This window comes from Bombus affinis, chromosome 13, assembly GCF_024516045.1.
Source record: "Bombus affinis isolate iyBomAffi1 chromosome 13, iyBomAffi1.2, whole genome shotgun sequence".
In the NCBI taxonomy this organism is placed as follows: Eukaryota; Metazoa; Arthropoda; class Insecta; order Hymenoptera; family Apidae; genus Bombus; species Bombus affinis.
The window spans coordinates 7,297,444-7,306,408 of NC_066356.1; the positions used below are offsets into that span (position 1 = coordinate 7,297,444).

Here is an 8,965-nt window from a genome sequence, read left to right on the forward strand (position 1 = left end):
ACACATGTTCCGTCGGTGGCTGCCCCTACTCGCACCGCGTACGTCCCCCGTCTTTGTCGTTGTAGGGGTGGTCGTGGCACGTGGTAGGGGCGGTTGATCGCGGGAAGGGGGCGCGCACGGTCGACGGAGGGGAGAGAGTTCCAGTTCCAGTGGGGCGGTCGTGCTCGTTAGAGCGAAACTACCCTCTACGGGATAGAGACGAGGCGGCTAACCCCTCTTTGGGGGCGAGAGAGGCGACGAACGAGGGAGGGGGCGGCGTAGTATTCACGCGGCACGGTTGCTGTTGGTGCTGTGCTGTTGTTGCTCCTTCTGCTCGTGCCCCGGTACCGTTCTTCGTGTATTGTTGTCCAATCGAGCGTACCGACGAACCGGTTTCGAAGCACGCGCGCCGCTTTCCACGCATGGTACGCCGTAACTTTTTCCTTTTTCCGATCGTGCTACGCACTACGCCGCCTCGTGACACGTGCCGTTGTTGTTGTTGTTGTTCGACCGATGTGCGTATCTCGACTACGGCCGGCTTGGTGAGAAGGTAGAAGAAGATGTAGATTATGGTGGATGTGATTTAAGGAACCAGTGTCTTCTGATCGCTATAGGATTCTGTAGGTTGAATTTGTTGGTTGAATGGGGTGAGTCGTGTATTAGGATGTTGGTACATGTATGTCAATTTTAGCGAAACGTGCATTGCTATTGGGATTTTTAATTGTTATGCAGAAACACTCTGTTTAATAAGTGGAAGAATTATTAATAATTAATTAATTAAGTGTTGCTACCATTAGGTTCCTTCTAACGCAATGATCTTAAGAATGCTTGGCTTCTGAACAGTAGTATTATAGGTAGAATGTGCTGTTGTTACGATGAATATTAAGTTTTGCGAGATATTTTTTTAAGACACTCTTTGGAAATTGTCCTGGGGAGGGGATGTCGTATTCAAAATTTCTTTGTAAGAAAGTTGTTAATCGTTCTTTCCTGTCGATTCACTGATTTAAGGAACGAGCGTCTTCTGATCACTATAGGATTGTAGATAGGATTCTTTGTTATGGGATGGACCACGTAATAGGACGTAAATAAAATTTAATTTTTATAAAAGGTGGCTCGTGATTCGAATTTTGAATTGCTACATAGAAGCACTGTTCAGTAGCCACCGTGGAAGAATTACTTTATCTTAAGGATTTCTTTGAGTGAATGTTACGAATGATTTTTCATCGAACTAGTGATTCATAGAACGAGTGTCTTTTAGATACTGTAGAAATCTGTAGTGGTCCAGAAATCAAATACAATTGATAGAGTAAAAATAGGACGTTGGTATGCTTTAATTTTAATGAAAAGTCTCTTACTATTTACTTGAACTCTGATTTTTACAAAGATATTTATCACATTTATAAATCACATTAAAAATGTTCTTAAATATATAATTTTTTAAGATAGAATAATAAGTAAATTAATGGAAATATGTAAGAATTTGCGGTAGGAAAAATGGGAAAGTTACCGCGTGTAGAATCTTGACTGCAAGGGGAATAGGGCGTCGGTGGTTGGACGCGGCGATCACGCGAATGGGCTCGATCTTTTTGTCGCGTTTCACCCGCTCGTTTTCCATGTGTCGTTCGACCGTGTGCTCGTTTTACGAGCATCGATTTCCGCGTAACACGGTTTTTCGATGAATCCCGCCGCGTTGCGTGATCACGTTCGCTTCCTTTAACGACACGTGCTCCGGATTGCGTTTCCATTAGTCTCGTTATCATACTCTCGATTCCTACCGTTCTGTCTCAATATTTCCAACTATCCATACACTGTAAAACTATCTTTCCTTTTGACGAAACAGTAACTTCCACGTAACGATCGATCAAAGTTAACGTTCGAGATCGAAATAGTTTCAAAATATTTTTTCTAATGTAAATTTCTGGATATTACTTGTAAAAGAAAGCCGCCTTTCGGATATTGCTACTTTTGAGATTTGAAGTATATGTACCTCGTTAATAGCACACGGAGCACGTGCTTCATTCGAACCCTAGAAACTATCATTAATCGATAATGGAGCTATTAATTATTGTCATTATTGTCACATGGTCTGCTGCGCTAATCTAGCGATCTGAATTGACTGACAGATCTCTACATTTGTCTCGAAAGCTATAGCAGACGTCTAAAACTCTTTCTAACATTCTTTCTTCCGCGTATTATTATACATTGTAGAATTTCATGGAAATCCTTCAATTACTTTAATTATTGTTAGATTATACACGACTGACGCTTTTGGAGTTCGTATGTTTTGATAAAAAGATATAGGAAAAGAAACAAAATATTTAGTATAACAAACAGACACTATTAATTAAAAGAAAAACATCATCAACATTATCTAAAAGAAAAAAAAAGAGAGGAAAATGAAGTAGCCATATTTCAGTAACTTGAATACTGAACTACTATATCACAATACTAAATCATTGTAACATGTGACAAAATATTAGTCAGATGGCATCTAAACTCTCCAGAAATTTTAATTCTTCTAAAATAAGTCACCTCTTTAACATCCTGCAAATATATAATAGTTACTTGACATCCAAATTAAGAAAAAATTTCAGTTCTCCCAAACTTTAATAAACTTTTAACACATCAGTGTACTAACAATACGATATTCTCCTCTCATATCTTCCAACCATCAAATTACACATATACATTATTGAAAATTGAACACCATACGAAAATTATTGTATTTAAAATAAACGAACGAAAGAAACAAGATCCATAAAAACGCCGACAAGAGTAAAAACAGTAGACAGATCTTGATGTTACTTTCACCGTGAATGAATTTCAATTTTCCTAAAATAAAATAGCAAACATTCCTTGCTGCTTCGACACGCTAACAATTTGATATTCTTCTTTGGTATCTTTCACCGTTCGTTCTACATTATACAGCACTGGAATTAATGCCATAGACAAATTGTTTTGTTCAAAATAATCGAATCACGATCCGTGAAAACAGTAACGAGGGGAAAATCGACGATGGTAAAAAGAAGTCGAGCAGGAATATTCCGTGGTTGGCCGGTCGCGCGCTGATCGAAGCGTGACGAGCGGTAATTGAATGTAGGTATGGCATTTGCATTGACAAGCTCCAACAGAGATAATTCGAATCTCGTCGAACGCAACGGTCCACACGGGCGTTAGGTCGTTTGTCAATACGACGACGGCCGTCCGGTTTCCACGTTTCCACCGTATCGCTGTTTGTCACCGTCTCGTCGACGATCGTTCGCCGCTGAATACCGCTACTTCTCTGCCAGTTCGCGCGATTCATTCCGCGAATCTCGTTGCTGTTATTCAAATAAGCGACAGACTGTTGGGCTACCATGGCGCCAGGCTGCAACGTTCCGTCGTTTTCGCTCTGATTCCGTCAGCCTAATGCGCTTCGATGCTCCACGGTGGTTATATTCGTTCTCCTCCCATTTCACGGTTTCGGATCAATGATATTATATTTCAATACGTTGATATTCTACACCTCACTATAGGAATTCAGAGATATAAAAATTCGGAATGTAAGAAAGTTCGTTCTGTGTTTTTAAGGGTATAATTTTTATTACAGTAGACATTCTGAGAAATAAAATGTTTTAATTTAGAAATATTGAATACTGGGATTTGAAAAACAGAAGATATAGACAATTGATAGTTAGCTTACCTTATAGCAAGGTTCTATAATTGCCTAATTATTAATTACTCGTCCAGCAGTTTCGGTTCTTCGGGCAAGTAGGGTTCTGCTTGATTTCCTAATTTGGAAAATAAAAATTTTAGTACAAAAGCTCTTCTAAAGAATATGAACTTGCAGAGGAAGACAATTTTTAATTTAAAAAATGCGAGAATTGAAGTTGGATACTGAGATTTGAGGAGCAAAGGCTCTAAGATATTTGAACGATATTTGAAAGATATTTGAAAGATCTAGATCTTAACATTCAGTGAGATTTCATGAGCAACCGTGTAATTGCAAATTTTTTCTTATTCTTCACAAAATGTAGAATATCTGTTTATTTTCGAAGAGATAGACGATTGTTCGAGCAAATGAGAAAGATTGATGGGTAGTGGGGGATCGATTGATACGATGTGGGGGAAGAAGCATTGAAGATCGAGGAGGGAAGTATCGATCTTTCGAGCGGAGATCCGCGCGCGTCAATCGTACGTGTTTGCCTGGCGGCAAGTCCGCGACCGGCTGGCTATCGTCAGGATATATTCGCACAGGAAATGGGTAGTTCCATTGTTTGCACGTTCGTACAAACAGTGCAGCTGCGAGGATGCGCCGACCCAGCGGTTCTCTCTGTTTGATTTTCGAAAGTGAAGCTTCATTGTAGCGTATGTCGGTGCAGTGTATACCGTCGTGTCTGCTGTTTTCGATCGACCAAGCTAAAGAATCGAGAGAACACTTCCAAGGAAACGTCTGTGACGTGTCAATATTTCGATGACGTGCCGATTTTCCACGAAGCTTCTGATAATAACGAGCCAAGATCGAACCTATCATCTGTGACTTTGCGAGAAATTCTAAATAAAAAATTGTCAGATATCGTGTGTTCTATATTCTTGAAATACTCATCATCCAACGTTCGTTAATTTTTATAATTAAAAATTTCAAAATACAATTTATTATACAGTGGCTACAAAAAGTATTTGCAGGTTATCTTATTTTTCAACGAAGCATTGTTTTTATCAGCTTTTATATTTCATCTTCACAGTATTGAATTTTTATAATCCTATACTACTAAATGATACATAATTTAATTTACTTGGACTCAATTAATCTACTAGTCACTGTATAATTTTCGATTAGGTACTGAAACTACTCAATTCTATATTTATATCTTCTGTTTTTCAAGTTTCGACATCTATACCATATTTTTCACTTGCCAAATGGGACTTTCTTACGTTGTAAATTCTTATTCTCCCGAGTTTCCATAGTGAAACTTTTATTTTCTAAATTAGTGGATCAAGGAGAATCTTTTATTCGCGTCGATGCTGCATATTCACGGTTTATCGCGGTAGTCGTTATGATTATTATACAGTAAGGAATAGAGTAAGGATTTCAACCCTCAATTTCGTATTTTACAAAAATTGTTAGATCGCTTTCCTCTTTGCGGTTGATTATTGGATTTTATCCTACGGTTAGTTACCACCAAAAGTACGTATATTCGGTTCCATGTAATTTACGAAAAGCGTCAGAAAATTTTATTTACTTTTCGACTTTTTAACTAACTGTTTAATTCATCTTACTACCGATAAACAGTAATTTTTACGTTTTACGAATAGCGTTAGAAAATTTCAAGCGTTTGCTTCTCTGCTTTGCGATTGACGATTTAACTCGTCATCCTACTATCCACATACGATATTTATTTTTCTAGTAAAACAATCCTGGACACCTCCTAACGTCTGAAATGCAGAGCGATCAGAGCGCGAGTGCATCGAACGTCAGAAATTCGAGTTAGCAGCGTCGAAAACCGCGAAACCGGGAAACCACTGGGCTTTGGGTTTCGAGTTGCCGTTGAAAAACACCAACGATCCCGCTAATCCGGCTGGAGAGTCCAGTTACGCGGGTGTTCTCGATATTAAATCGCGGGGCCCTCAACCTCATATCGGCGGGTAAACGAGAGACGAGGGAGAAACAACGGCGGGGAGGGAGAGGGTGGAAACTCTCTGGCAAACACCCGAGAACAATGATGATGACGCTCGGTCCGTCTCCTCATTAACTTTCGACTAATTAAACGCAACGACGCTCGTTACGAGGCGAGACGACGGTCGGCGCGAATTTTGGCGCACGCCACGACGCGAAAGAAAAAAGTCGCCGACCGATTCACCCGGTGAATCGATCGATCGATCGAAGTCGTCCCCGCTTCGGTTTCGCTCCGCTCCGCCCCGCGAGCCGTCGGTCCGTCGGTCCGTCAGACGCACGCGAGCCACACCGCAAAAGGGTCGAAACGAAAGGGGTGGGAAAGAGAGAGTCGTGAGTATGAGAAAGAGAAGGATAGAGGTTAGAGAGAGGGTTAGGGGTCCGGTGGGAGATAAAGCGATAAAGAGCAACGGAGGAGAAAGAGAAAGAGGGCCAAGCCAGCCAGAGAATGTGAGACGAAAAGAGCCAGTGAAAGAGAAAGAGAGGATACGCTTGTGCGACGAACGGAGACGAACGCTCGCGGAAGGAGTGGGGTTGCTCACGGGGTGTGAGAGGAACCAGGAAAGGGGAAAGGGATGCTGCGTGTGTTGGCATGGACCAGTGCGTCAACGGCTGTTGCCTCACACGAACCGCCGAAATTATAGTTAGTGGCCCCGACGGGTATTTTCAGAGACGACTGTGACTACCAAAACACGCCAGCCTTCTCGGATTCTCCGCCAGCTACCTCGCAATCCCTCGTGTTACTGGAACATTCCAAGATATTCTTCGAACATTCGGAAACTTTGCGGATTTTCACACGCTCTGAAGATGAAAATTGTTTAGAGTTGAAGTGTGCTGAATTATATCGGTTTCTTTGGTGGGATTTTGGTGTACATCGTTTGGTGGATAGAGAGATTGCAGGTTGACAACAACACGTCGTGAACTTGTATCTCGTTTATGCTGGACCGATGACAGTAGAGAAGATTGTGGTGGATGGAAGCTTTGCTGTGGAAATCGAAGGTTCCATGAGAGTGAGGTTTTGTTGCGGTGAAGATTGTGATAGTCCGTCGGTTGCTGCGGTGAACACGGCCAGACAGTGAGTGCGATTCTTTCAATGGAACTTGTATTACTTGGTGATTAGGTCCATGAATATGCTCAAGAATTTAATCAAGAATTTCTTCTCGCTTTTTCGAAGCATCTTTCGAATTCTCCACGAAGGAAGATTCTTCTTCTTCGATGCTCGGATGTGTCATGGATTTAAGAAGAAACGTCAAAAATCGTTTTAGTAATATAACAAGCTTTGCAATTAGTGCGAATGATATTACCGTGATACTTTCAAGAGTCGATGGAAATATTTTCGCCGGAAGTGGAAACACGAGAGTAGCCCAGCAAGAGATTTGAATGCGAAGTTAAGCGAGAATCTTATCCGTCGCCGTGTTGTTCTTTCAGGAGGGTTGTAAGATTCTTCTCCCCTCTATCTCCATTAGCATCGTGCTTTCATAATCTCTAATCGTCATCTTCGAGTCAAAGGACTCTTTGACGAAGTCTCCGAAGAAGTACAAACGTTTCTTTCAAAGATCTACATCAACAAAGTACATTCATTGGTTTGATTATCTACACACGGAATTCCTCAGCCTTCAAACTCTTATCAAACAATTGCATACCTCTAATCTAATTGCCATCTTATCAAACATTGGGAATCTTCGACAACAGTTCCCCTCAAAAATCTACTTTGACAATTATTCTAACCTACATCCGTAGACTCCTGAAAACAGAAGACTCCGTCTCAAACTTTCGTCAAACAGCTCCACACTTTATTGATCTAATCACCACTTTCTCAAACACCGAGAATCTTCGACGAAAGTCTCTCTCGAGAATTCACATTAACAACTCTAACCGATTGCTTCAATTATCCGTAGACTGGATCTGAAGACTTTTGTCTCAAACGTCTGTCAAACAACTTCGTATCTCTAGTCCGACCGAAAGATTTTGCATACGAGTTTCTCTAAAAAATCCGCATTAATAAAGCGAATTAAGCTAATTACTTAGGATGTACGAAGCGAAGACGCGTTGCCTTCGTGTGTTCAGCTAAGGAGTGGAAATCCGCGAATAATCAGGCGCCGATCGCTCGTTATCATGCCCGATGGCCTGGTGATCCGCGACACATTCCGATGACAAGTGGCTGATTAGGAGCGGCGCCGGAGTGTCTGAACGATTACCGAATCCTGCTCGGTATCTGACGGCGCTATCCTGGCCTGCCACTGACAGAACAACGTGGTAACGTGCCACGTGCACTTTGACACGCGGTTGTTACGTGCGTAGGGGTTGGATATCCATGTGGCGTGTGGGGGTTGCCTACCGGCGGGCGTTCTTTTTCCCCTATTTTTTCCGTCCCCACCACTAGCCCGCTCCAACCCCTCCTGGAACCACCTGGATCCGGTGTGTCAGCCCCGGTGACGTGCGCAAAAATTACTGAATGAACGGTGACGTCACCGGCCGACCCGCGTGAAAAGTGTGCGAGTCGTTCCTGTCCGTGTCAACCACTCGTTTCGTCTCTTTTTCTCGTACGTGGCACGCTCGCCACCCTCTCTTCCTTCTCTTCCCTCTCTTCGTTCGCCGTCTGTTATTCACCATTTTTCCGTACCAGCTTCTCGTTTCGCGTTTTATCAGCGGCGACGCGATCGGTTCAGGGTGTATCGCGTCGGTTCGAAGCTCGATCGAGCCGATTGAAGGGCTCCAGGCGAGATAAAGGCCCTTGCTAGCCGTCGTTAAATGGATTAGAAGCGGAAGGGTTGGTCGCACCGGCGACGGCACTCCACCCTCTGCCTCGAGACTCTCCTGGGACCAACCCTTTCTCCTACAGTTTTTGATCACGCTAACTGGTCCCGATCTTGCCCTTTTCGAAGCGATGCTATTTTCCGAGTCTCTGCTATTTGACTTTGACCATGGTAAAATATTGTGCGAATTTTGGTTTGAATGTTGGCGGATGCAGATAAAATGATTGGGGAGGTTGCAGATAGTTCTGGCAGGTTTGGAAATGTTTTAATCTTGAACGGTGTAGAGATAGAGACTTGAACGAGTTGCCAAATATAGTATTATAAGTTTCATATCTTAAATATAATACTACAATCGAACTCAAATGTTATCACACGTAACGCAATTTTTAATACAGTAGAATTTCGTTTATATAAACTCTATTTATCTATATCAAATTTTAGGGCTACTTAATTACAATCACAGGTAGCGGGGAGAACTTCACTAAAGTATAAGAAGTTGAAAATATGGGTCTTCCGTGTTTGGTATTAGAAATACAGGAAATCTGGAGGATAAAGAGATAATTATTTTCTAAGCAGC

At 42.0% G+C, this 8,965-nt stretch overlaps 1 long non-coding RNA gene across 1 annotated transcript in view; it reads left to right on the top strand.

Annotated features, from left to right (window-relative positions):
- The window catches only part of LOC126922972 (uncharacterized), a 299,653-nt gene that overhangs the window by 104,277 nt on the left and 186,411 nt on the right, over positions 1 to 8,965 (top strand). The window lies entirely within an intron of this gene.